The sequence below is a fragment of the Falco biarmicus genome, chromosome 14 (assembly GCF_023638135.1).
Source record: "Falco biarmicus isolate bFalBia1 chromosome 14, bFalBia1.pri, whole genome shotgun sequence".
Lineage (NCBI taxonomy): Eukaryota > Metazoa > Chordata > Aves > Falconiformes > Falconidae > Falco > Falco biarmicus.
The window spans coordinates 15,254,651-15,262,226 of record NC_079301.1 but is presented as its reverse complement, the minus strand read 5'-3'; the positions used below and the strand labels follow the sequence as shown (position 1 = coordinate 15,262,226).

General features: G+C 42.7%; 1 long non-coding RNA gene across 1 annotated transcript in view; it reads right to left on the bottom strand.

The window, feature by feature from the left end:
* The window catches only part of LOC130158801 (uncharacterized), a 75,122-nt gene that overhangs the window by 51,430 nt on the left and 16,116 nt on the right, over positions 1 to 7,576 (bottom strand). Inside the window, exons 3-5 of the long non-coding RNA XR_008825494.1 lie at positions 4,440 to 4,530; positions 2,071 to 4,349; positions 2 to 1,173 (exon numbers count right to left, since the gene is read on the bottom strand). This is a non-coding gene — a long non-coding RNA (uncharacterized LOC130158801). The remainder of the gene's footprint in view (position 1; positions 1,174 to 2,070; positions 4,350 to 4,439; positions 4,531 to 7,576) is intronic.

The following is a 7,576-nucleotide window of genomic DNA, read 5'->3' as shown; positions in this document are numbered from 1 at the left end:
CCAGGCTCGTAGGAAGGCTCCTGTGACACATCATCTCCACGTGAAGTGAGACAGATGACCACCTCAGGCGCTCCATCGGTAGCTCTGGATGTTAGTTAGGAGATGAGCCCCCACCATGGGATGTGCAGGACTGCTGACTGGTCCCAAAGACCACCAAACAGTTAGGAAAGTGTTTTGAAAAGGAAGAGGAGATATTTTCTTCCCCAGTAAGATCAGGTTCCAAACCTTTTTCCAGATAAAAAATTGTTCTTAAGTAAAACTGTCCTGATAATTTAAGATATTTTTCTGTTAAAATTAAAGCTATTTAGAAGTATTTCCTATCAGCCACTCCATAGCAGTTTTGCTAAGATATCTTAGGATAAGACAAATGAAATAATAAAAGCAGTAGGAAATATGGAAAGAAAATTATTAAGATTATATTTCTCCCTGGTTTGACCTTATTTCTGAATAGGCCATAACAAAGTGAAAATAAATGTTTCAAAATGGAGATACAGGTTTTAATCCCTCCTAATTAAAAAATAGCAGTAACTGATCTATTTAAATGGAACAGTTTGAAGGAATGAAGGGAGGAGGTGCATCCCACCTTCCCCCTTCCTTCCTTACAGGCCAGATCAACTTCCAGCACTTCCAAGTTGTTGGCATTACCCCAGAAGTAATCGTGTTGCTGTCTCGCCAGGGAAGATTGATGCCTAGCTGTGCTGACAGACATGCTGATGCCTCTTTTCCTTAGGTTTCCAAGGTTATGGTTTGACAGTCAATTAAAAAGTTCTCTCTTCCCTGACAAACTGTTGGGCTCCACTGACTTCCCCCCACCCCCACCCCCACCCGGCCCCGCTCTTCCCTTCTCATAAAACTCCTTCGCTTTCTGCCTCCCGGATCACAGGGGTTTATTAGCACCCCGGTACCGCAGCCTTTTTTGGGTGACTTTCTTCATGCTCTTCTGTACCACAGAGGGACATCCACAGCTGGGCACCCCCTGCATCTCCTGCAGAGGTAGGTGACAGAGGAACACAAACTTCACAGCTGCTCTCATTGACACAGTCGCAGCCCCGTACCACAAACTCGCTGGTTCCCTGCTGCCTGGGCAGAGACGGACGGATGGGGGCCCGTATCCCAAGCGCTGCCCTCTCCCCTTTTCCTGACGGTTGGTCGCAGGGCAAAGCCTATTGCCACCTGTAGCAGGATTTGAGAAAGCAAACGTGGACAGCATGGGAGATACCAAAGCTGCGCTTTCCCCGTTTCATTCTTCTACCTGTAGATGGCATGGATATACCTTGCTATCTCAGCAGCATTCTAGAGAGCAGCGCTTTTAAATACGAAGTACTACCTAGTGGGTGAAATTAACTCCCATCAAATGATACAAAACACCTACATAAAATACCTACTTGACATATCAATGTTTTAAAGGCACTGAAAGGAGTATTCAAGCGAGAAACAACTGTAGGAGCTATTGCATTTTGCTTTGCAATAGTCTTCATGCAGTGAGGATTTCCCACGGCAGACGGGGGGTGGGTGGGGTGAACAAAACCAAAAAAACCTCCACAGAGCCAAAAAATCAGGAGAAAACCATCTGAGTGACACTCAAGCTATACAACATGCAGAACTATGCCTGTGAACTCCACCCATCGAGACATCTCTCAGCAACCACTGCCACTGAGACAAGGTGTAGGAGGCTGTTCTTAGGAGAAGCAGTGCATCTAGCTAGATTTGCAACCATGCCTGTGTATCTTTGGGCTGGTAATGCAAAAAATATGTAAATGCTTCAAGGTTCAGAGTAGCAGTTAGTGAGAATGATGGGAAAAGACAAAAACCCTAGCAAGAGTGATTGCACGGAGAATGAGGTACCTTCACATTTCTATAACTCCTCGTAATCACCTCACCATGATTTTACAAATACCTCTGTAAATCAGACCCACAGCATCTTTGTTTGGGCACTTCTGAAAAGTTTCTCCTTAACCTTAACTAACAAACACTCAAATTTTTGCAAAACTCTGCATTTGATCAAAGTGAGAGATTTACTCCATGCAGAAAGCAAATCTCAACAGAGAACACTTAAAATTACTTAAATACCTTCAGATGAGAACCCTTGAAAAAGTGCCTCTGCAGGAAGCTGGAGGTTATCTGTAAAATTCTGCTTGCTGCAATGCCTCCTCTCTACAGAAAAATAATAATTAAATTAATTTTGGGTACTCCATTAAGCTGCAGTGTTCAGCTGCCATTCCTACAAAGACTTCTCACATGGTATCATTAGCACTTACTTCCAATGCACCAAATTAAGCGTGTAGGCAGGACTGTGGAGAATTAAAGTCAAAATAATTCAGATGTGCAGCTACCTAGGACACTGCTTAACAGATACAGCAGAACTTTGAACATGCCTTAATAATTCTCACAGCCATTTCAGTAAGACACCAAAATTTTCCACTACAGTTAGAGCAGCAAGCAGCTTCAGGTCCCCTCAACTCCTTACTTGGACAAGTAACCTCACCTTAGAGCAATGAGTATTTGCTGAGAGCGTATCCTTATTTTACCACTCCCCTCTAGCTGAGGGAGCTCTGCTAGTCAGTGTAGAACGTATAAATTATACAACCTTTTGGAAATAAAAAAGAATTTTAAATCTGGGCAGACTTCATACTGTGGATGTGCCAAAAGTGAAAAGAATGAAGCTGGAGAAGAAAGAATAAGCATGAGGTCATTGCTGTGGTTTAACCTCAGCCAACAACTAAGTACCAGGCAGCCGCTCAGTCAATCCAAGGATCAGAAAAATGTAAAACCCGTGGGTTGAGATAAGAAGAGTTTAATAATTGAAATAAAGTAAAAATAATAATAACAACAACAATAATAATTGTAACAAAGAGGATAGTGAGAGAGAGGAATAAAACTCGAGGGAAAAAAACTCCAAGTGATGCACAATTCAACTGCTCACCACTCACTGCCCGATGCCCAGCCAGTCCTTGAGCAGCGATCTGTGACTCCCAGCCAGCTCCCCCCAGTTTATATACCGAACATGATATTTTATGGTATGGAATATCCCTTTGGCTAGTTGGGGTCAGCTGTCCTGGCTCTGCTCCCTCCCGGCTTCTTGTGCACCTCCTACCTGGCAGAGCCCGAGAGACTGAAGAGCCCTTGACTCAGGGCCAGCACTGCTTAGCATCAACTCAAACATCAGCGTGTTATCGGCATTGTTCTCATACTAAATCCAAACCACGGCACTGCACCAGCTAGTAAGAAGAAAACGAACTCTATCTCAGCCAAAACCAGGACAGTCCTGTGTACAGTAGGGACAAGAGTTCACTGTGAAAGAAGAACATCTTTTTTATTTTATTCTATGCTTCTTTTTATAGTTGAGGAAGGGGGGGTAAAAATGACATTAAAAAAACAACACAGAGGATGATATTTTAATAGTTCCTTCTGTATTTTGAGCTTTGAAAACGTGCCCATACTCTTCAACGACTTTGAGAGTCACTAACCTCCACTCTTAAGTGACTGAGAGGATACCTTGTTCACATTCATAAAAATCTTGATTTACTCTGGGGCATGAACCATAATAAACTGTGTTTATCCTTTAAGAAAGATGAAATTAAGCAACTGAAAATGCAATTAACTTCCTCCTGATACATAAAATATATAGACAAGTTCCCTAATCAGGCAGAGATACTACAGGTGTTTAGTACCCTGCACCAAACTTCAGCCCTGTTTAAGATAGAAAGCCATGGAGGGGGGGAAATGGGACTGGGAACACAAATACCCTTTTACAGAACTGTGAAACATTCAGGGTTGTGTTTCAGTCAAAGAGGAAGTTTCAGCTGAAATCAGAACATAACAGGACCAAAATTCCCTTTTGTCTTGTGCACATCAACTTCATCTCTATTTAATCCAGATAAATTGGCACTCCCTTATGATTTATTATATTTGAGGGTTCCATAAACACCTCTAGTTCGTGCTATGATATGCAAATTATTATATGAATATAGAAGTGGAGATAAGCCTCTCCAAGATGTTCTAAATACCGAAAAGAATAATTAAATTTGATCTTAGCTTGTATTTTGGTGCTTGATTTCTTAACTTTTATTACCAAAATACTGCCCCCCCCAATTTATAAATCATTCTCTGATACTGTCCCTCATTGAGATAAATAATTGCACAAGCTATTACCCTCTGTATTCATTTATCTGAGAATGCTTTCTGGGTTTATTTTTAATCCCAGTTTATCAGTGTTTCCACATCTCTTCCCTCTCTGCCACAAAATACCTACCCTAATCTCTCTGTCCAAAAGGGTCATCTTTTTGCTCCATTGCCTTTAGCTTCTTTAGCTTCCATCAGACTGGGTTTTGTGAAGTAGATCTGCTTTTCTAGAGGAGACACTGTGATTCAGCTGAAAACTTACCATAAAAATAGCTGTAAGTTTACTTGGGAGACTGAAGCCAAAGTCCTTCAGGTACCTTGACTAGGAATATTGTCAATGGCCTTTGGGTCCCCTTCTCAGCACTGCTGCCAGATTTCATGCACATCTTGCAGCACACTGGCAAGGTACTGTTATAAAAATGACAACAATCAGTGTTAATTACTCTGAAGGCTGAACATGCACGTGGGATGCAGAGGCATCTCACATTACTTACACCTAGGGTTCATTTTGATAATGGAACTACTACAGCTGGAAACAATAACTCTTCTATCCTTCCAGTGCCATCCCAAAGCATGGGATTTTTTTAGCAGATTTTAAATACATTTGACCAAGTTGTCCTATCATTCCCCTAGCAGAACCGCAACAGGTTTTTTTGTTGGTTTTTTTTTTAAAATGACACTATTTTTAGTAAGGTACAGAGAGTCCTTTGGGTTCAGCCATTCCCCATCACTGACATTCTCCACCCTCAATGCAGTCACACCAAAACAAGTGATAAGGGCACAGAAGGTCTTGACTGCTAGGGGTAAGCCAAGCTGCAGCTCATTTGCCTCTTTAGGCACATCCAGTTCTTGCAATTTGTGATGTTTATAGCTGTATATGCAGCACTAGCCTGGGGTATTTGAAGAGCTTGACCAGCATGGCAAGGCACCTACTTACTAGGGACCTACACAAGGGAGGTAGTTCGCTCCTGGTGTCTCTTCCACACTGCCCTGGACTCTTAACATCACGGAGATGCCCCTCATTACAAGTCAAACCTTATGCTACTATCTCAGCTTAAGTAAAGTTGTGGGCAACCAAACGGCAGTAACTGTCTCCTCAACCATCAGCTGAGTCAAGGTCTTCCCTGAAATTAATGGTCTACAAATCTAAACTCAGCTATGGGCTGCTGCAAAGAAATCAAACTGATCTTCAGGGATTCTTTCATGGAAAATAAGTGTCAAACCTGGAACACAAGCACCCTTATAAAGTTAAGTTGCCAGAAACATAAAAGCTTAGAAAAACTGCCTAGAGAAAGCTGATATTGGCACTGATCACTAATGCCCCAAATCAATGGGCAGCTGTGAAGTCCATGAGCCTCAGAGGATCCTTTTGCACAAGGGTCTGTACAATGAGACTTCGCTAACAGTGCTTTTTATTGTGCCTGATCATTCCCGGGTCTCACAGCAGAATAATTTGGCTGAAAAGAGATATCTGCAGACATCAGTTATTCCATTTCCCCTGACACCCATTAACAGCCATTAGCGTTAACTTCTGACAAAACTTGGAATGCTATGGGGTGTTCCAGAGGGCTGGAAAGAAATAAATGGATGGTCAGAAAAAGCAGATGGCCAAGAAGCCATAATCTTGCATGAACCCCAAGCAAAATCACAGAAAGGCTAATATGGTACACAAACATGAAAGAATTAGAAGATAGCATAAGTGAATGCCCCATCAAGGTAACTATTTCTTTGTTGTGGATTTATCAGGTCTGGCTGATAAAGACCACTGTGTTGGTTCAACACATTTCAGTAAGGTTTTTCACTTAAGTAAGTGACTTTATGACTCCTGGTGTTGCAGGATGTTAAAGTCAGCGCTATAGATAAATCAGTGTAGATCAAAGTTAATTGAAAGACCGTTAGCTGCTAAATCACAACATCTATCGTACACCCTCTCACACTGCAAGCTGAGTTCAGGCAAGCCACTCCTGATTTCCCATAGAGATAAGGAGACTCACACAGGAATGGGTACCACCAGTCAGCTGGCAGCTAGCAGGAGCCTCCTTAGGTCTGTGAGCTCCAGGCCAAAGCTGCAATTTCACATTAGATCCGAAACGAAGATACCATGTCTACATAACCTGGTACTTGAGCCAATGCTTCTGCAAAGCAATGGACTCAGCTGTCTCCCAGCTGTGCTGCCAATGGAGGAGCTTTTATAGAGCGTTACCTGACTGGTTTTTTTTCTTAGAGACATGTTGGACAAAGTGGCTTTTAGCCTCTCTCCTTGCCAAGCCTGCTTAGATACCTGCTTTCCTTTAATCAGAATATATAAAAGCCCATTGGAACCATCACTCCTCTAACTGCTCACAGTCTGTCATTTTATGCTTTTCCCTGGGTCCTCATAGTCAAAGCTGTGCCTGAATCCTGCAAACTCTTTCGGCATAATCTCACTTAATGCACAGACTCCTCTATCCCCACCTAACCAAAACTGCCATTCAGGTTGTTGTTTCATGTCTGGATCACTGGCACACTGGCATTGACTTCCTTACAGCTTGGAAAACACGATCTTGCCCTACATGGTTCTGCAGAATATGACTCCATGGCAACGATCTGCTCTAATGACTGCAGCTGCCCCTTCTCCCCTACTCCTCCTTGTGTTTGGGAGAAGCTGCTTTTACACTTCAATAAAACAAAGACATTGCCCTCTTTCAGATCCTTTCCTGAAAAAAAACCTTTTCTACAGGACCACCAAACTTACAAATCACAATACTCACCATTATCACCTTTTCCTTCCATATTTCCTGTTCTATCCCACCTGAGCTCTCTTCTTTCACTTGGACTGGAATGTTTTGAGGGCTGAAGGCCATCTCTTAACTGTGCATAACTGTATTCAGTACAGTAACCTCCCAGTCCTGGCAGACCCAAGTCCTACACCTATTCCTACTAGAGTCTCATTTCCACGTTTATAAACCAGAAAAACTGTTAAGCAATTTCCCAGCCATACCCAAATGTCTGAACTGTAACTTTCACAGTGATTTCTTGATCCACTATGACTGTATATGTTACTCACATGAGTGTCAACACAGCAGGAATAATGAGCCTGTCCTAAACAACACTGCTGTTTCTCATTTACACGAGGGCCGATGGACAGAACTGAACATGCCTCCAGACTGCTGGAGCTGTGTGACACACTGTCCTTCCAGCCTTTAGAAAAGCCCTCACTAAGGATTTATTCACCCAGTAGAAGTTGTGACAAATCAGAATTGCTCAATGCTGGAGCATCAATGCCAGGTGTTTTACTGACATAGTCCAGCTAACCGCATCCCTCCTGAAGCAGCCGGCACTCTTCCTTCTGGTATCCCAGGACATGTGATGCAAACTACTGAGCAAAAAAAGCATGATTCGATGGTGCTCAAAGCCTGTCACCTGTTGGGAGACTCCTCTGCTAGTCAGTGAAATGCTGTATTGATTTCTCCCT